We start from the raw sequence: 22,253 nt of genomic DNA on the forward strand, positions 1-22,253 counted from the left end.
ACAGCCTGGACGCCTGGAGGTGGGTGCGGAATGATTTGCGGGTCAGAGGCGTACTCCGGAGGTACGCCTCCAACTGCAATTTCTAGCTCAACGGCTTTGCTCTTCTCATGTTTAGCTGGAGGAAATTGCAGCTATCCAAGACTGGATAGCAGTCTGATAATACAGAGGCAGTGGAGGGGTGTAAAGAGGTGGTGGAGAGGTGGAGTTGGGTGTTATTGGTGACCCATGTCTGCGGATGATGTTGCCAAGAGGCAGCAAGTAGATGAGGAAAAGGAGAGGGATAAAAGACGTGAGGCGGAGGAAAAAGATGGTATGGTCGACCATGTTAAAGGCTATAGTGAAGCCGAAGAGGCCGGAGAGATAATGCACCACTGTAACAGTAATAGAGAATGTCATTTGTGACTTTAGTTAGGGCTGTGAGAAGGGTGGTAACTTGATTGTAGGGATAAATGGATCGGATGGCATGCCTTCTCTCTATCCTATAAATCTGCTAAGCATGGGAGAATGTAATTTAAAGAAGCATATTAAGTTTTCATATACTTTATTTTACTCATTTGTGGACCACCAAATGGAAGATTTTATGTTGTTTTTTAAGTTTTTCAAGAAAATATCTGATGTCCCTCTAAGATATTTAAGGTAGAATCGCTGATTGTGCTGGTGTTTATGCCTCCTTAAACATTAAGAATGTTAATAATTGGATAAAGATTTAAATTGGGTACAGCTTAGTAGGTATGTTGTAGTGTTATGCCTATATGTAGTTGAGATAGGACCAGAGGGTTGTGAATCTTTGGAATTCTCTGCCCCAAAGTGCTGTGGATGCTCAGTCCTTGAGTATACAGGTTGAGCGTCCCAAATCCAGCAACCTTGGGACTGAGGCCGAGCCGGTTTTTGGGTTTTTCCGGACTTCGGAACGTGTTTCTGATGTCCGAAGTCCAGAAACGCCCGAGCCCAGGTTGCGATATTTCCGGACTTCGGACATCAGAAACACGTGCCGAGTCTGGAAATGCCTGGACCCAGGTTGCGCTATTTCCGGTTTTTGGTAAGCCTCCCTCAGGGTGTCCGGATTCCAGAACATTTTACGGATTCCGGACCTCTGCCACCAATCGTCCTGGAGTCCGGATTCTGGAACATCCTGGATTCCGGAACTACGGATTTGGGACGCTCAACCTGTATTCAAGGCTGAGATAGATTTTTGGACTCCAGAGGAATTAAGGGATATGGGGTTAGGGCGGGAAAGTGGAGTTGAGGTCGAAGATCAGCCATGATCTTACTGAATGGTGGAGCAGGCTCGAGGGGCCGTATGGCCTACTCCTGCTCCTAATTCTTATGTTCTTACGAAAGGACTTATTTAGAATTTGCCTAGATTTTCCAGTCGGTGGTACCTTAACACCAGCATTAACCCACTGGAAAATCTAGGTGACTTGAACTGGGCTGTGTTGATCAGTAGTCATCTGTATTCTACACATGGTTACTACTTGCAAACTTAGTTCAAGTGTTTCAACTGTGACTGACACTGCCATCTTGTGGCAAACAGCCATGTTGTAGCAATTGGAATGAACAAGAGGAATAAGTTACATTTACAGAGCACCTTATCAAACCTTTCAGCACCTAGAACACTTCACATGCAATTAATTACTTTGAAGTGTAGTCACTAGACAGATTAGATGCAGGAAGGATGTTCCCAATGGCGGGGGAGTCCAGAACCAGGGGTCACAGTCTAAAGATAAGGGGTAAGCCATTTAGGACAGAGATGAGGAGGAATTTCTTCACCCAGAGAGTGGTGAACCTGTGGAATTCTCTACCACAAAAGGCAGTTGAGGCCAATTCATTAAATATATTAAAGAAGGAGTTAGATATATTTCTTAAGGCTAAAGGGATCAAGGGATATGGGGAGAAGGCAGGGACAGGGTACTGAGTTTGGATGATCAGCCATGATCTCATTAAATGGCGGAACAGGCTCGAGGGGCCGAATGGCCTACTCCTGCTCCTATCGTCTATGTTTCTATGTTTCATTGCTGTTTTGTAGCCAAATGGGGCAGTCACTTTGCACAACGAGGCCTCACAAACAGAAATGGGATGAATAATTCAACTTTATTGTCATTGTACAATGCACAAGTACATGAACAACGAACATGAACAATGATCCGTTAATCTGTTTTGGAGCATTGGCGAGGACTCCAGGACAACGGTCTTTTTCTGCTGTGAGACCTTTAACATCTGCCTGAACCACTGGAACAGACAGACAGGGGAAACCTCTCATCTGACAGCACCTCCAACAATGCAGCACTCCCTCAGTACTGCACTAAAGTGTCAGCCGATCTGCTCAAGATCTGGATGATTTCAGCAACTTTTATTTACACAGCATCTTTAACATAGAAAAATGTCCCAACGCACTGCACAAAGGAGAAAAAAAAACACAAGGTAACTGGGCCTTTGCAGGAGGATTAGGAGCAGAGGTTGAAAAACTGGTCAAGGGGACCTGTTTGAGAAGGCCTTTAAAGGTGGGAGAGAGAGGTGGAAAGTCAGAGATGTTTGGGCAGGGAGTTCTAAAAAGTAAGGTTGATGTGGCTGAAGGTGCTCAGAGAAGGAAAGGGGGCTGGTGCACAGGAGGCTGTAGTGAGAGGACAGGAGGATACAGGAGGAGATGTAAAACTGGAAAAGATTGCAGAGCTAGAATGCGATGAGACCTTGGAGGGATTTGTACTGGAGGATGGGAATTTTAAATTTGATCTTTTGCGAAATGGGGAGCCAATGGAGGCCAGAGAGGATAACATTCTGACTTGGCGGCAAGAATGGTCCAAATGAATCCAGTTGAACAAAGCACAAAATAATTATACTGAAATCATCCAGCTGTCAGTAAACATTCCATCCAGTTTCATGCAGATGGAAAATTGAGTTTTGGATGGAAATCTGGGTTTTGGTCAAATTTCTGCCAGTCCAGTGTGAAACTGAACAGAAATTTCTGCAAGGTTACAAAGTTCTGACAACTGAGGGGTTTAATTTCCTCTGGTAGCGCATTGCTTAATACATCTGTGTGCAATTCCTTTGTGTAAAATGTTAATACATTTATTAACCCGTTTATTTTAAAAGTCACTCAAAGTTATTGTTGTTGATTGCTATCCAGTAAATCCTGCTGCAAGAGAAGTGGGATAATAAATGTGTTAAAATAGTGCACACAACAGGCATTTTATGCAAACGTGTTAAGCAGTGAGCTAGCACAGGAAATTAAACCCTTTAAACTAGTAATGGAGGAATGTAGGGGGAACCCTCCACCATAGCAAAGGGTCAAGACTCATAGAGGAGAGCTTTAGACTTATTCACCATTTGTGAATGAGCAGCATCTGAAAAATGCTTTAATTGAGACCTGCAAATCAGAGTGGAGGGTACATTTGCTCTCAAATATAAAGCAGTTTTTTTGTATCTCAAATCATTGAAAGGCCAAAACAACAAGGACTCTATTAGACATTACAAACTGGTCAAATGTTTTGATGCAGTTTCAGGACTATCATTGCACTGTGCTACATGAAAAGAACAGCTTTGCGCAAATTGCACGTACAACAAACAAATTTATGGAAGGATATGATCGACACGTAAATGTTAATATATATCTTAAAGGCACAGGCCTAGAAATTCGGTGGGGTTAGCGCCCAATTAGAGGCCTTAGAGGGTCTTGCGCCGGAATTATAGCTGGTAACGAAATTGCGTTGGGCCCTACCATCGGCGTTAGCCGGTAGCGCTGCGCCGGCACCAATGACGTCATCGGTGTGCGCAGCGTCCCGGTTGCCGTGGTAACCCGGCCCCAAGCCCAAATTCAGTTGCGGCCGCCTCGCCCGTGGCAGCCGCAACCAACGATTGTTGAAAGGGATGTTACACACCTTTGCGCCGGCGCATAAAGGTGGAGCGGCGGCCGGCCGCTTTCCCGGCGGCCGCCTGCCCGCACCTCCCTCCCCGGACTCCTCCACCACCCCCCCGCGGCACTGATGTGTGTGGCCCGCGAGCCCGGCTCTTCCCCGAGGTGCCGGGCTCATTTGTCAGGCGAATCGACCGACCAGCGGTCGGCTGCAGGCAGCTCCTCCTTAACAGAAGGAGGAGGCCTGCAGTACCCCAGCCTGCCGCACCGCCTCGGGTGCCGCAGCGGGGGATTAGCGCCTCAAAACTGCACTGAACGCCCATAGTGAGGCGCAAAAACCCTCCATTAGCGCCCGCCGCCGTCTGGGCCCGGGGCAACCGAAATTTCATCGGGTGCAGCGGCATTAACGCCGGCGCAAAATTTCGGGCGCTAAAGCCCTGGCGGACCCACAACCGAATTTCTAGGCCACAAGGTATAAGGGGCTATATATGGTCCTGGAAGTTCGTCAACAATTACATCGCATAATTGTCTGCTGCCTTGGGGCTCAAACGCAACTTATAACAGAAATGAGACTGAAGACACACCGTAACCGTGAAAAAGAGACACAAGATAAAAATGGGCACGCCAAATAGGAAAATACCTGATAAAATCTAGATTAAAGCTACACAAACTACATTCATTTTTAACTAAAGTAAATATACTAATAGAAACAGTAGTCCATACTGTAATAAAATGGCTTGTGTGAGCAGCCATTCTTTGTGTGTGAACTCAGCCAGTGAAGACAGAGAGGAAAATAGAGAAAGAGGAGGCAGCCCACAGTGGTCAGTCTTCTTTAAACACATAGTTGATGTTTTTCCATCACCAAACAGCCAGGAGCATCCTGTAGATGTCAGTGAAATTCTGTAGGTGTCATTTATTTATAGATGTGACTCATTGCAATGAAAAGCTTCAATGGAGAGACCCATTAAAAAAAATGAGTATAATCAGAATATGAGTCAGATCCATGCTCTGTTTTTTTTGATCAGCAAGTGTCTGACATGCGCAGAAACCCGCCGCCAAGCTTAAAAAACCAAGTGACTGAGAAATTTGCACATATGTCACCTAGAAATAGGATCGCGCCCATTTTACAGATGCAAACCGGAATCCTAAGCCTCCAATATGGCGGGCAGCGTGTGCACGCTCATTCCGCGCCGGAAGTGCACCGCCCGCCTCATTGGTAAAGTGCTCTTGCATTGGCATCCAGGGTGATCGGCCTAACGCCAGTTTGCGGCCCACCTTTGTAGAATGTGTCTGGGATTGACAGCAGTATGTGGCGTACACGCTGCGGTCAGTATTCTTAGGCGCTCGGCTTCACCTTAAATTTGTGGGCCACTGACGGGCTCCGCTTGACTCCAACCCCTCACCCCGCCGATTGCCTCTCTCTCCCCACCAGACTTTCCTTACGACCTCAGCTGGAGTACCAGCTAGACAACCTGCGTGCCTCCCGGGACCGGCGAGCTCCCTGTGGGGCCATGGCTGGCGCTTGCAGCTCGCTGATAACGAACAACTGAGGCCAGCGGACCAATTTCCCATGGTCCTGCCACCGGACTCTTTAGGCCTGTGCAGCGTCCACAGCACTGGGATCACATCCTGACTCGGGGACGATCTAATTTCCAGATCATAGAGTTTTCTGTTTGCCCACTATAGAGTACGTGGTCTCCTCCCTTAGTGATAAATCCCACTTATCTAAATCCAGAGATTTTAGGTGCAGTTTGACAAACGCCAAGGCTTAGGGGCTCCCACGTGTGCACTGGGGGTAATGCTGGGGGTTAACTGGGCAGCATATCAGAACAGAGCACTGGTCAACTTATCAGCTCGGAACACTACCCATTGGACATTGGCTTGCAGAGATATCTGGAGTCAAGAAGTAAAATATCCCAGCCTCTTTCCCGTGGTCAGCACCTCCAGGTCCCAATAAGGAGCCAGGCTGGCTGGTATTTAACAGTGCCCTGGAATTATTCAGACCTGTCTGGCTCAGGAATCCAATTACCAACTCTGCCAATGGAGATTTGATTCAGCTCTGCCACCAGCATGTCATCTTGGAGCAAACTCAGCCCCAAAGAAACCCCAGTTACCTCACCCTAAGGAGGATGCTCATTCAATAATATGCAATAGTTGAGCTGCCCATGGCTTTTTGCAGGTCGATTTTCTGGTTCATTCAAGGTGAGTGTTTAGTCGTTTTTGCATGGACGTACAACATATGTCATTGAAACACTTCCTGCAGTCTTTTGGGCTCTACTAATTTTAGAAACTTTTGAATCTTATTTACAATACGCCAAGCCCTTTGGCAGGTTTGAGATGTGCTCACAAATAAATCTTGGCATTTGACAAACTGTTTCACAAGTTCTTTCAGTGAGACATTGGAAAATTAAAGTTGCTGCCATGTGTCTGCAGCCAACTCAACTTTCCACTCTTTGGTACCTATGAAGAGTGGAGAAAAAACACTGTTTGGAGGGATTGAGTGGCTCACTTCCAGCAGCTAAACCCGCTGAATTCACTCATTACAGGTGAAATCTTATTTTTCCACTGGCAAAATATTTTATGTCACTGCACTGGCCAATGTGGCAGAGAATGGGAGTGGAGGTTTATTTTCTCTCAAAACACATTAATAATCTTGGATTCCTGCACAGTCTCTCTGTGTGCAGAAATGGATTTGAATAAAATTCAGGAGAAACCATTCTTCTTACAATGCCACGGTAGTCAATTTTCACCGCCTTCGCCTGGCGTTAATGGGGTGGTAACAACCTCAAAATAGTGTCGGTCGCCTTCCCGTCCCATTCACACCGGCAACGCAGCTGGCAAATTTTGAAAGAGGCCTAAAGTACCTGCCTGTTTCAGGTGATAGGCCCCTGTTAATCCCCTATTTACATCATAGGACCCCGATCGCCATTTTTGGTCGGGACTGGTCACAACCTGCGCCGTTTACACTCCAACCAATTACATGAGCAATGGAACCGGAGAGGCCCGCCAAAGGTAAGTGTTGGATTATTTTCGTGGGCCCGGGAGGAGCAAGAATGCTCCCCTGGGGCCCACAAAAATAATCTGGGCCACTGCTGCCCTGAGACCACTACCTGCCACGGGTTGCCTTGCGGGCGGCTGCCCCAGCCCGATCTTCAGGCCTCAATCCAGCGAGCTGCACCTTGACACCTGTTTGGTGCCCCGCACCTTGCCTGCCAAATTTAAATGAGGCCTGGGCCTCAAAAATGTGGGGGGGAGGGGGAGGGGGAGCCTGTTCGCCGCCAGAAATGGGCGGATGACCAGTGCACTGCACCAGTGGCTGACCCAAAAATCAAAATCAATCCCACTGCCTTTATTCCCTCTGACGGATAAAATACATAATGACATAATAGAGTCTTAAACGCTACACGCTCCAGCTGGGTTTTCGGATGCTGGGTTGAGGCATAACTCGAGCGGCTACTATTGGAAAATGGGCAGAAATCCTCCCTTGACCCATTTTGTGCATCCAAACATTTTTCTGGTGGGCAGGACTGGTGGTGTGAAAGCATCTCCGTCCAACAGACGGGCACTTCATTTAGCTGTTAATTTGGGGGGGTGCCCATCCTGTGCAACCAGGGTTGCTAACCTGAATTATGTATATTGGAGCCCACGGAAAGGTCAGAGTAATATAATGGCAAATATATTTCAGCCATTTCTTAATCCTTCTTCTTCATACTGTTTTCTTTTTCTTGGCACTTAGTCTTTCATACACATTTGTGCCATTTATTCTGAATCATTAACTTTTTGTCCTCAGCATCATTGCTGGCACCAATGGGTTTCCCCAATAGGAATCCTCCTATCTGGCATGTTGGGAAGAAGAAGAGAACCTATGGATAGATGCCAGTCAGGTCAGATTGCACAGATACTTTGTGCCCACTCGCTAGTATCCGCACAGTCACATCAGCAAACAAAGCTGAACATACGTCACTTTGGCAGATGAGTAGTGCTGGTGAAAGGTCCACTTCTCAAAGGAATCTGGGACAGCAGATCCAAAGGCTTGTGAAGATAATCAACAGCCAGCATATATTGATCGCTCTAACCTAAATACTACCAACCATTTTGGCAGGCCCTAGGCACATCCACCTGGCATTCAAGATCGGAAACTGCCTTCTCAAGATCTGAGTCAGCAAAGAAGCTGTTGAAGATCTGTGTCTCCAGCTGCACGGTCACTTGTGGCTACCCTGATGGTCCATCAGATGAAAGTAACGATCAGCTGCAGCCTCAAGCCTGCCTCCACTTGCTTGCAGGCAATGTTGACCCACGGGACTGGTGTCATGGAATTGCACAGAGGACCATCATCCTCACAACCACCTCATGCAGCACCGCCTCCATTCAGGGAAACCTAACTGGCAATCAAGTGCTGTGCTGTACCATCACTTACCTCCAGAGTCATGTCTGCACCCTAGTTTTGTTTTTGCCTTCATTTCTGCTTCTCACTCCATCGTCCCCTACACCTGCAGTCTTGGCAAATGGACTGAGATGTTTTTTCAGGCTCTCCAAGGTTTTTCAGAGCTTTTAATCACCTTATTGTGACACTCCCTTTTAGGGATCCAGATCCCTTTCAAGTCCATTTACATGCAATCTTGCACTCCCACCACTAGTGCACTCCATTTGGCCATGTGAATCTGCATCTGAAGCTATGCTAATGAGTTGACCTTAGAAACTTGGGTGCAAACATCATACTTCCATTTGAGTCTGTCTAAATCCTGCCAAAAAAAAACATTCTGGCATAAATTACACCAATATTGAAAAATGCAGACTTCCTTCTTCAGCGCGGAAGTTTCAAGCAACATTTATCTTCTTGCTGACAAACAGTACAATTTTGTATTTCAATCTATGTTTAAACCTCAGTCAAAATGAAGCATTGATGTAAAAAGGAAACATATTGATAAAAGCTGGCATTCCCAGGTCCTTCACAGTGCAACTGGTGTTTACAGAAAGAGGACAAAAAATCTAAATCTCATCAATTACATATCAAAATTCTCCAATTAACATTTATCTCTTTTATAGCTTTATGCAGATACTCAGCAAATCCAAATTAACAACTTATCAAATATAAATTATGTTCGATTAGGATTATTTTACACCAATAACCCCATTGGTTTAAAGACTATGCCCTCCATGCTTCACATGAGTCGGAGCCTCATTTATGTGTTGTTAATGAACATATGGTAATAAACTGGAAAATTGCTGAGGTATGTCCTGTCCACAAAAGGCAGGACAAATCCAATCCAGCCAATTACCGCCCCATCAGCCTACTCTCAAAGTGATGGAAGGTGTCATCGACAGTGCTCTCAAGCGGCACTTACTCGGTAATAACCTACTCACCGATGCTCACTTTGGGTTCTGCCAGGACCACTTGGCACCAGACCTCAGTACAGCCTTGGTCCAAACATGGACAAAAGAGCTGAATTCCAAAGATGAGGTGAGAGTGATTGCCCTTGATATCAAGGCAGCATTTGACCGAGTGTGGTATCAAGGAGCCCTAGTAAAATTGAAGTCAATGGGAATCAGGGGGAAAACTGTCCACTGGCTAAAATCATACCGAGCACAAAGGAAGATAGTTGTGGTTGTTGGAGGCCAATCATCTCAGCCCCAGGACATCGCAGCAGGAGTTCCTCAGGGCAGTGTACCTTCAGCTGCTTCATTAATGACCTTTCCTCCATCATAAGTTCAGATGTGGGGTTATTCGCTAATGATTACACAGTGTTCAGTTCCATTCGCAACTCCTCAGATAATTAAGCATTCCGTGCCCACATGCAGCAAGACGTGGACCATATTCAGGCTTGGGCTGATAAGTAGCAAGTAACTTTCCTGCTACACAAGTGCCAGGCAATGACAAGCGAAAGTCTAACCACCTCCCCTTGACATTCAATGGCATTATCATCGTCAAATCCCCTTCATCAACATCCTGGGGGTCACCATTAACCAGAAACTTAACTGGACCAGCCACATAAATACTGTGGCTACAAGAGCAGGTCAGAGGCTGGGAATCTGCAGCGAGTGACTCACCTCCTGACTTCCCAAAGCCTTTCCACCATCTACAAGGCACAAGTCAGGAGTGTGATGGAATACTCTACTGCTTGGATGAGTGCAGCTCCGACAACACTCATGAAGCTCAACACAATCCAGGACAAAGAAACTCGCTTGATTGGCACCCCATCCACCACCAGCGCACCATGTCTGCAGTGTGTACCATCTTTAAGATGCACTGCAGCAACTCACCAAGGATTCTTCAGCAGCACCTCCCAAACCCGCGACCTCTACCACCTAGAAGGACAAGGGCAGCAGGCGCATGGGAACACCACCACTGTGGTGTATGTGCCTTTAAGAGCCCCTGTATACTGTAATGCCGGTAATGGCCACTTGGGCTATATAAGCCTGTATAGTGTCTTGTATCCGTTAGTTCACCTCCAGACTTTGTTCAGTAAACACCTGTGAAACCTACTCCTGCATTCCGTGTCTCCATTAACACACGGATACAACAGTGGCGACGAATTGGAAACGGACTTACCTGCAATTCGGCAGCACCTCAAGGAGATCGATTCCTCAGACGAAAGTCGAAGAAAAACAAGAAAGAAAAGAGAAAAGGGAAAGGCTGTGGTTTCACCGGCTGGCCGAGCTGGTGGCAGGTACTGCAGTGGTCCTTCCTGGGCGGCGGGCTGGGGCTCCATCGGCTGGCTCTGCAGCGGAGCCGAGCAGCGAAGGCAGAGGTAAACAGAGACAGAGGGGGGGAGCACTCGGGAGACGGCCGGCGCTGCAAAGCAGGTCGGCGTTCGGACCAAGCAGAGGGAGGGAAAAGTCCCAGAGAGTCCGGCGGGAACGAGTCTCCACCGATTGAAAAAAAAAACTATGTAAATAAAAACCGCGGAGAACAGCGTTGTCAGCAGCAGCAGTGGCGGGAAAGCACGGGAAGCGCCATTTTTTTCTGCAGGGAAGAAAGGAAAGCGCGGGAGGCACCATTTTTTTTTCAGGATGCCTAATGCTGGCAATGTTAATGCTTTCGATAGCGATATAGAGGATTGGACCACATATGTGGAAAGAGTGGAGGTATATTGCACAGCAAATGAAATAGAAGATAATAAAAAGGCATCAGTACTTCTAAATCTAATGGGCGCAAGGACATACGGGCTGTTACGAAACTTAATCACTCCAGCCAAACCAAAGGACAAGAATTTTAAGGAGATTGTTGATACCCTACAGGAGCACTTAAACCCAACACCGCTGCTGATAGCGGAACGATTCAAATTCTTCAAGGGGAATCAGCACAAGAATGAAAGTAACGCTGATTACCTCACCGAATTAAGGAAGCTGTCAAAGCACTGCCAATTCGGGGCAGGACTGGCAGATTCTCTTCGAGACAAATTCGTCTGCGGTCTCCTAAGTGAAGGAACACAGAAAAGGCTACATTCTGAGAAAGATTTGACACTGGACAAGGCTTTCAGTATGGCTGTATCATACGAAGCAGCAGCAAGAGGAGCTGCAGAGATACAGCAAAGGCCACAGGACTTCGGCACCCATGAAATGACACAGGGTTTCGAGAGATGTTATCACTGTGGCAGATCCACCCATGACCAGAGGGACTGCTGGTTCAAGGACAAAGCATGCAGGCAATGCGGAAAGATTGGACACATTGCACGTGTATGCCAATCTGGACACAAAAAATCCACGGACAGGAAAAAAATCAATAAGGAAAAGTACAGAAAGGTACAAATGATGACGGACAGTAGCTCCGAAGACCAGAAGAGCGATAGCGACTCCGGAAACAAGAGACTAAGCTGTCTCAAATTACATAATGTAATTGCCAAAGAAGATTACCAGACCATTTAGGTTACCCTCATGATAGCGGGGTCCCCAGTTAAAATGGAGCTAGATACAGGATCAGCTCTGACCATCATGAGTCGACGGGATTACGAGTGGCTATTTCCGCATATACCTTTGAAAGACACATCCATTATCTTGAAAACATATACAGGGCAGAAAGTATACCCCAACGACAAGGAAATACAGAAGTTGTATTTATACGTTCTGCAAGATGGTGGTCCACCACTGTTGGGACGTGAATGGATCAGGAAGATACGTTTAGACTGGCACTCCATTCAGGCACTGACGGTGACCAGTAAGAAAAAAAATGATGATGACGTCATACCTGAACGATTAAAAGACATCTTGGCCAACGCCAAGGAACTGTTTCAACAGGAACTAGGAACCTTGAAAGGCGTCACCACCTCAATAAAAGTGGAAGATGTGTGTTGTGTATGTACCTTTAAGAGAATAACTGGTCTCAGACTGCATTACCGGCAGTGACCACCTCTGAATAAAAGGCGTTAGTGAGCCTCTGTGTTTTTAGTTTCACTATTGACTTCCACCAGTAAAGACTTATTTTGTTCCACTCCTGCTGTCCGTGTCTCAATCATTCACGGACGTAATACTGGCGATGAGTAAGAAACGAACTTACCTGCAACTCGGCAGCACCTCAGACGACGTTTTTGAAGGTCGAAGCCAGAAGAAAAAAAAGAAAAAAAATAGAATCCACAGAAACTCGAGAAACGGGCGTCGACCGTGGGCAACCGCCCTCCAAATCGTCGGATTGAAAACTTGCAGGAGAGACTGTCAAGAGCCAGGCTTGATTCCTCGGTCTGTGGTTTCCCAGCTAATCGGGCTGGTGGCAGGTAGTGCACTGATCCTTCCTGGGCTGCGGCGGGCTAGAGCTCGATCGGGTGGCTTTTCAACGGGGCCGGGCAGCGAGTCGGGAAGCAAAGAGAGAGAGAGAGGGTGGAGCACACAGGACGCGGCCGGTGCTTCGAAGCCGGGCAGCGTTCGGACCTAAGAAGGGGGAGGGAAGTGTCCCGGAGGGTCCGCTCCACGACGGGAAAATAATAAAGAAAAAAATATTAAACACGCAAGAAACCGTGGAAAGCAGCGCTAACAACAGCGGGGAAGAAGGCAAAGCGCGGGAGGCGCCATTTTGTTAAATCGAGGAAGAAGGCAAAGTGCGGGAGGCGCCATTTTAGATTTGCAAGATGCCGAAGACTGGCTGTATCACTGCTTTTGATAATACAATAGAGGACTGGACCACGTATGTGGAAAGAGTCGAGGTATATTTCGAGGCAAACGAAATAGCGGAGGAGAAAAAGGCATCGATATTGCTAAACTTAATGGGCGCTAGAACGTACGGCCTATTGCGGGACCTGATTACTCCAGCCAAACCGAAGGCGAAGAGTTTTAACGAAATTGTTGCTGTCCTACAGGAACACCTAAACCCTGCACCGCTGTTGATAGCAGAAAGATTTAAATTCCACAGGAGAACTCAGCACAAAGATGAGAGCAATGCTGAGTATCTTACGGAACTACGCAAGCTATCAAAGCACTGCCAGTTTGGAGCAGGACTGGCAGATACCCTACGGGACAAATTTGTCTGTGGGCTCCTGAGTGAAGGAACACAGAAGAAGTTACTCTCAGAGAAAGAGCTGACGCTAGATAAGGCTTTCAGCGTGGCAGTATCATATGAAGCAGCAGCCAGGGGAGCTGCAGAAATTCAACAAAAACCACAGGAATACGGCACCCACGAAATGACACAGGGATTTGCAAAATGTTATCGCTGCGGCAGAACTAACCATGACCAGAAGGACTGCTGGTCCAAAGACAAAATATGCAGGCAATGCGGGAAGATGGGACACATTGCACGAGTTTGCAGGTCTGGGAAGAAGACCAGCGACAACAAAAAGGCTACTAAGGAATAGTACAAGAAAGTACAAAAGATGACGGACAGTAGTTCCGAAGACCAGATGAGCGATAGTGAATCCGGGAACAGGAGACTAAGCTGTCTCAAACTTCACAATGTAATTGCAAAAGAGGATCACCGAACCATTTGGGTCACCCTCACGATAGCAGGGTCCCAATTCAAAATGGAATTGGATACAGGATCAGCGCTAACCATCATGAATCGACGAGACTACGAGCGGCTATTTTCACACATACCCTTGAGAGAGACATCCATCGTCTTGACGACGTATACGGGGAAAAAAGTATACCCCAGAGGAAAAATAAGGGTGCCTGTCGAATACAACGGCAAGAAAATACGGAAATTGTATCTCTACATACTGCCAAATGGTGGACCACCGTTATTGGGATGGGAATGGATCAGGAAGATAAAGTTAGATTGGCACTCCATTCATGCAATGACGGTGGACGGTAAAAAAGATGAAGACGTCACTCCTGGACGATTGTCAACAATCTTAGCTAACGCCAAAGAGGTATTTCAACAAGAACTGGGCACGCTTAAAGGCGTAACCGCCTCGATAAAAATAGAAGAGAATGCAGTTCCCAAGTTTTTCAAAGCAAGACCAGTAACATATGCAATTCGCCCAGCCGTCGAGGCAGAGCTGGAGAATCTGGAGAAGGCGGGCGTGTTGTCTAAGGTCGACTGGAGCGAGTGGGCGACACCCATCGTTCCTGTCATGAAGAAAACGTTAAGCAATAAGTCCGGGGAGCCAAGGAAGATTCGCATCTGTGGGGATTTCAAGGTGACGGTGAACCCAGTCCTTCACACAGTACAATATCCTCTTCCAAGGATAGAAGACATCTTCGCCTCACTGTCTGGAGGGAAACGTTTTACAAAAATTGACCTAGCACAAGCATATTTGCAGATGGAGGTTGAAGAGTCCTCTAGGAAGTATCTCACGATAAACACTCACAAAGGTCTTTACCAGTATCATCGATTGGTATTCGGAGTAGCATCGGCTCCGGCGATATGGCAAAGAGCGATGGAACAAGTCCTGCAAGGGATTCCGGGGACTCAGTGTTACTTGGACGACATCCTTGTGACAGGTGAAGATGACAGTGAACACCTTAACAACCTAGAACAGGTGCTCACTAGACTACGGGAACATGGGCTGCGAGCCAACCGCCCTAAGTGCGAATTTTTTAAGAAACAGATATCGTATTGTGGCCACGTGATTGATGAAGAGGGGTTACATAAGTCCCCTGACAAAATTGAAGCGGTTGTTAAGGCCCCAGCGCCTGAAAATGTGCCGCAACTGAGGTCATTCCTCGGATTGGTGAATTACTATCATAAGTTTTTGCCGAATTTGTCGACAATTTTGCACCCACTGAACACCCTGCTACGAACGGGGGTAGCATGGAAATGGAGCGATGATTGTAAGCGTGCTTTTCAGAAGAGTAAGGACTTAATCACTTCAAGGGAAGTATTGGCTCACTACAACCCAGCACTGCCGATCAGACTGGCATGTGATGCGTCTCCCTACGGCATTGGGGCGGTACTGTCATGTAAATTCCTTGATGGTTTAGAGAGGCCGATAGCTTTTGCGTCACGCTCGTTAACTTCTGCCGAGCGTAACTACACTCAGATTGACAAAGAGGCCCTCAGCCTAGTGTGGGGGGTGAAGAAGTTCAATCACTACCTGCACGGTCAAAAAGTTACTCTACTAACCGATCATCAACCTCTTGTCTCCACTTTCAACCCTCAGAAGGGCGTACCGATAATGACAGCACAACGGCTGCAGAGATGGTCCCTTTTCCTAGGGGCACACCAATATGACATCGCGTACAAAGGAACTAAACAGCATGGAAATGCTGATGGATTGTCACGCCTACCGTTGCCGACGGTGGAAGAAGAAGACCTTGCAGTGGATCCAATGGAGTTATTCCACTCGACCATAGTCGAATGTCTCCCTGTGACGAATGCAAACATAGAAAAGGAAACACGGAATGACCCGACACTATCACGGGTCTATGATTTAACGGTGAAGGGATGGCCAGCACATGGCGAACCACTGCTGCCAGCATTCTCGCCGAGAAGAGAACAGTTGTCAATGTGCAGAGGAACCTTGATGTGTGGATCCAGAGTAGTAATTCCACCTTGATGGATAGAGTGCTCAATGAGCTTCATGAGGGTCATCTGGGTGGGGTAAAAATGAAGAACTTAGCCAGAGCGTTTGTGTGGTGGCCGGGAATCGATAGAGAAATCGAAGAGATGACCAAGAGCTGTGCAGGCTGCCAGAAGGTCCAAAACGCCCCACCACAAGCTCCTCTGCATCCATGGGAGTGGCCCTCATCTCCATGGCAAAGGGTGCACATTGATTTTGCTGGTCCCTTCATGGACTCGATATTTTTAATTGCGGTGGATGCACATTCAAAGTGGCCAGAGGTAATAAAAATGTCCTCAACCACCACGGAAAAAACTATCACAGTTTTACGAACCATATTCATCAGGAATGGGCTGCCTGAACAGATTTGCTCTGACAATGGACCACAGTTTGTGTCTGAAGAGTTCCGGAGGTTCTTAAAGAACAGTGATGTTAAGCATTACACATCTGCCCCATATCATCCAGCCACTAATGGATTGGCCGAGAGGTTTGTCCAAACATTCAAGTAGGCTATCAAGGCAATGTGTAATGAAGATATACCCCTACAACACAAGGTGGACAACTGCTTGTTTGCCTACCAGAATGCGACACATGCGGTTACCAACCAAACTCCAGCCATGATGTTCTTCAATCGAAGACTACGATGCCGTTTGGATTTGGTTAAGCCAAACGTCCGAAGAGATGTGGAGAACAGGCAGTTTCAGAATATGAATGAAAGGGCGACCAGGAGTTTTAAGATAGGTCAACCAGTTTTGGCCCGGGACTACCGCACTGAGAAATGGCAGCCAGGAACAATTTGTACACGACAAGGACCTCTCATGTATACCGTGGACGTTGGGGAGAGCATTGTAAGACGCCATGTTGACCAGATTCTAGAGTCACTGGAAAACGTCAACTCCACACCACGATCTGATACACCTGGTAATGAAATCGACATTCCAATTGCAGCTACCGCAGAACCGGTAATATTGGAAGCAGATGAACCAAACAACGACATTGATCCCGACTCAACATTGCCAGAAGAACCTGATACCCCAAAGAGGCGTTATCCAGACAGAATCAGGAAGCCTCCTCAAAGACTGAACTTATAATTGCTTAAACTTAACCAATGTATCTAGCAACAGTAATTGTGATTGTAATTAGTTATCATTTAGTTGTTAAATGAATGTTATGTACTGTTTATCTAAAAGGGGAGGAATTGTTGTGTATGTACCTTTAAGAGAATAACTGGTCTCACACTGCAATACCGGCAGTGACCACCCCTGTATAAAAGGCACTAGTGAGCCTCTGTGTTTTTAGTTTCACTATTGACTTCCACCAGTAAAGACTTATTTTTTTCCACTCCTGCTGTCCGTGTCTCAATCATTCATGGACGTAATAATGCGGCAATTCCCAAGTTTTTTAAGGCAAGGCCGGTGCCATACGCAATTCGTCCAGCAGTCGAGGCAGAGCTGGAGAATTTGGAAAAGGCAGGTGTATTATCCAAGATAGATTGGAGCAAGTGGGCAACACCCATCGTCCCGGTCATGAAGAAAACGTTGATTAATGATAAATCTGAAGAACAGAGAAAAATTCGCATTTGTGGGGACTTCAAGGTGACTGTAAACCCGGTCCTTCACATGGTACAGTATCCTCTTCCGAGGATAGAAGATATTTTCGCCTCACTATCCGGAGGAAAACGTTTCACCAAAATTAACTTGGCTCAGGCATATCTACAGATGGAGGTTGAAGAGGCCTCTAAAAAGTATCTCACGATAAATACACACAAAGGCCTGTACCAGTACAATCGACTGGTTTTCGGAGTAGCATCAGCTCCAGCTATCTGGCAAAGAGCTATGGAGCAAGTCCTCCAAGGGATTCTGGGGACTCAATGCTACCTAGACGACATCCTTGTAACAGGAGAAAACGACAACGAGCTCCTTGCCAATTTGGAGCAGGTGCTCACTAGGTTGAGAGAACGGGGCCTACGAGCAAATCACCCCAAGTGCGAATTTTTCCAGAAACAAATATCATATTGTGGCCACATAATTAACGAGGAAGGGTTGCATAAGTCACCTGAAAAAATTGAAGCAGTCATAAAAGCCCCAGCACCTGAAAATGTCTCACAATTAAGGTCGTTCCTGGGATTGAGAAATTACTATCATAAATTTTTACCGAACTTGTCAACTCTTCTACACCCTCTTAACGAACTGCTACAAACGGGAGTAATTTGGAAATGGAGCGAAGACTGTAAACGTGCCTTCCATAAATGCAAAAGCTTGATCACGTCCAAGGAAGTTTTGGCTCATTACAACCCATCACTGCCAATCAGACTGGCGTGCGATGCATCCCCTTACGGCGTAGGAGCGGTATTATCGCATAGATTCCCTGATGGCTCGGAGCGGCCGATAGCTTTTGCGTCATGCTCATTGAACTCAGCTGAGCGTAACTATGCCCAGATCGACAGGGAAGCACTTAGCCTGGTATGGGGAGTGAAGAAATTCAACCATTACCTACACGGACAAAAATTTATCTTGTTGACTGACCATCAACCCCTCGTCTCCATATTCAACCCTAAAAAGGGTGTTCCCATTATGACAGCGCAAAGGCTACAGAGGTGGTCCCTTTTCCTAGGGGCACACCAATATGACATAGAGCACAAAGGATCAAAACAGCATGGGAATGCTGACGGTTTATCGCGCCTACCGTTGCCAACGGTAGAAGAGGCACCTACAGTGGACCCAGTGGAGATGTTCCACTCAACCATAGTGGAATGTCTACCAGTAACAAATTCTGCCATTGAAAAGGAAACGAGGAATGACCCGACTCTCTCACGAGTCTACGATTTAACGGTGAAGGGATGGCCAGCACATGGCGAACCACTGTTGCCAGCATTCTTGCAAAGAAGAGAACAGCTGTCAGTGTGCCGAGGAACCTTGATGTGTGGATCCAGAGTGGTGATTCCACCCAAACTGCAGGATAAAGTGCTGAAGGAGCTTCACGAGGGGCATCTGGGTGGAGTGAAAATGAAGAACCTAGCCAGAGCGTTTGTGTGGTGGCCAGGTATCGATGGAGACATCGAAGAAATGACCAAGAGCTGCCTAGGATGCCAGAAGGTCCAAAACGCCCCACCACAAGCCCCTCTACATCCATGGGAGTGGCCCTCATCTCCATGGCAAAGGGTACACATTGACTTTGCTGGTCCATTTATGGACTCAATGTTCTTAATCGCGGTTGATGCACACTCCAAGTGGCTGGAGGTAATAAAGATGTCCTCCACCACCACGGAAAAAACCATCACAGTATTAAGGACCATATTTGCCAGGAATGGGCTGCCTGAGCAGATCTGTTCTGATAATGGACCGCAATTTGTGTCCGAAGAATTCAGGAAGTTCTTAAAAAACAATGGGGTTAAGCACTACACGTCCGCCCCATACCATCCCGCCACCAATGGATTGGCTGAAAGGTTTGTCCAGACCTTCAAGAAGGCCATAAAGGCCATGGGTAATGAAGACATAAAACTTCAGCATAAGGTAGATAACTTCTTGTTTGCATACAGGAATGCAACACATGTGGTTACAAACCAAACTCCCGCCATGATGTTCTTCAATAGAAGCCTAAGATGCCGGCTGGATTTGATCAAGCCAAACATCAGAAGGGACGTGGAGAACCGGCAATTTCAAGGCATGAATGAAAGGCCAACTAGAACCTTCCAGATAGGTCAACAAGTTTTGGCCCGGGACTACCGTACCAAGAAATGGCAGCCTGGAACTATTTGCACACGACTAGGACCGCTGATGTATACCGTGGACATTGGAGAAAGCATAATAAGGCACCATGCTGACCAGATCATAGAGTCCTCCGAAAAGGGACAACCTACACCACAACTCTATACGCCTAATGATGAAGCAGAGATACCCATAGTATCTACCTCCGATCCGGTGATACTGGAACCAGATGAACCCGACACTGGCATTCAAGCCGAATCGACCTTGCCAAAAGAACCTACTACACCACCAAAACCTACTACACCACTGAGGCGTTATCCGGACCGAGTCAGGAAGCCTCCAGAGAGACTGACTTATAATTGATTAACTGCAGCAAATGTGTAGATTATTGTTCTTGTAATATGTTAATTAATGATTACTTAAAATATTATGTACTGGTTGTCTAAAAGGGGAGGAATTGTGGTGTATGTGCCTTTAAGAGCCCCTGTATACTGTAATGCCGGTAATGGCCACTCGGGCTATATAAGCCTGTATAGTGTCTTGTATCTGTTAGTTCACCTCCAGACTTTGTTCAGTAAACACCTGTGAAACCTACTCCTGCATTACGTGTCTCCATTAACACACGGATACAACAACCACCTCCAAGTTCCCCTCCATCCTGACTTGGAAATATATCGCAGTTCCTTCATCGTCGCTGGGTCAAAATCCTGGAACTCCCTACCTAACAGCACTATAGGGGTACCTTCACCACATGGACTGCAGCGGTTCAAGAAGGCAGCTCACCACCACCTTCTCAAGGGCAATTAGGGATGGGCAATAAATGCTGGCCTTGCCAGCGACGCCCACCTCCCATGAATGAATTTTAAAAAGTTAATCAAACACAACTTCTCTTCCCCTCCTATTACTACACTTTGGCCTGTTACATATGTAAAGCAAGGATGGCTGTGAATAATGTTGGTAGGAGGGGTATCACCAGAATTTTAGAACTGGGAGAATATGTTTATATAACCAATTTATAACTCAAATGTATTACTTAGGTGAAAATCACACTAAAACTGGAGTAAGGACACTGACACAAACTGAAGGCAGAGAAAGAAGCCTTGAATTTGTAAAAAAAAACACTAATACTCTTAGATGAGCGTACATTAAAGTTTTACAGTGCTTGATTTAAGAGCATAAATTTATTTGCCAAAAGTGTAAAACGCTCTGTGAGAAAAAAAATAGCAGTTAACTGGCAGGGAAAGAAATTATAAGCATGACACAGAAAAGGGCTTGTTGCAGTGTGCGTAATAACTGTAATTATGCTCAAGTTACATAAACATAGACTGCCCTTGAAGAATTCTCATCTATTGGAGATCTTAATCACTGCAAGTGAAAAAATATCAGAGTATCAGGTTTACAGTATATGGAAGCATGGAATACATCATGTCTGGCTAGTGCTTATTGGAAAGTAAATGTGCCATGTCGTCCCACTCAAGACAACCCTCCCAGACTGTAAGTAAGACTAGAAAAACAGGTGATCTAAATCAGACTAGACAGTGGTGTCTTCCCAATGTATTGCTTCATTTCTAACCCTGTCCCCAAGTTACTGCTTCCTGAGAGATGCCAACTTTTCAAAGTTGGCAAGCATGAAACTTTCAACAGTATAGAAATCCTAATAAATGAATCTGCTGTGCAAGGTTTATAGAACAAGTTCTCCTTCACTGGGTGACAACAGCTATCAATTGGACTGGTATACTTCAAACTTTTTAGCGTCTGTGAAACTGCTCTATACAGGGGTTTCACCATGACCTACATTTAGCTGTAGCAATAGCAAATGTTCTATAGAGTAGCTTCACCTAAGCTAAGGAGCATGAGTAACAAATGCACTTTGGACTTGCCTGCTTCATGCTCCTTAATGTAAGTGAAAGTGTTCTATTATGGTGTTAGGCTGGTTTCACTGTGATCTACACTTAGTAGTATGGGGAACCCCATCTCCATATAAGTACAAGGCCACACCCTGCACAAGCTATGGGAGACAGGGTGTGATCATTTGATATTTGATGCACCTGGAATAAGTCAGACCTGGCACATCTGCTTTCCTCTCAGTGCTGCCACTCTCCCTAAGACCTATCGACTTCTCTACCCTGAGTCCACAGCAGGGATACTCACCAACCTTTAGTCAATGGGAAACAATGCTGAGCAGTGATTTGCTTGTGTCACTATTCTGTGCCATTTGCCAGGATTTGCATTTGTATTCAATAAGTAACGAGTTGTGGTGATCTAAATTGGTGAAAAATAACATTTAAGAATCCAATGATCTTCAAAATACTTTAGAATAGTTATCTGAAAAGTTATTCTGAAATAATTTGTTAAAATATTCTGATAGATAATGCATCTGCCCCTCACTCTCACTCGGTGATGTGTCAGAATCTCTGATATAATGGGCACTATATTTTATTACAATTTTTCCGGTTTTCTCCCCTCCTCCGCTGAAGTTGCCAGCTCTTGCTGCGGTACATCCCACAGGCACTGGCCCATCCTCTGGCAGCCAAGTGACTGTCTTTCTTCATGTGAGAACCTAGTTAGTGTCCATGGAGAACATCCTAGTGGGTCCCAATTCCATCCACACCTGCCATTCATACATGCATTCTTTTCAGAAGGGGTCACTGGAAAGACAAGGAACCCTGACTGAGCCCCCTCCCTCGCAACAGCATCACCCCCCCACCCCCGCTCACCTCCCCAGGCTAGGGGCATTGAAGCCAGTTGGAGTCCCCCAACTGAGATCATTAA

This window comes from Somniosus microcephalus, chromosome 24 (genome assembly GCF_052327205.1).
Source record: "Somniosus microcephalus isolate GS21.2 chromosome 24, FLI_Smic_1.0, whole genome shotgun sequence".
NCBI classification, from domain to species: domain Eukaryota; kingdom Metazoa; phylum Chordata; class Chondrichthyes; order Squaliformes; family Somniosidae; genus Somniosus; species Somniosus microcephalus.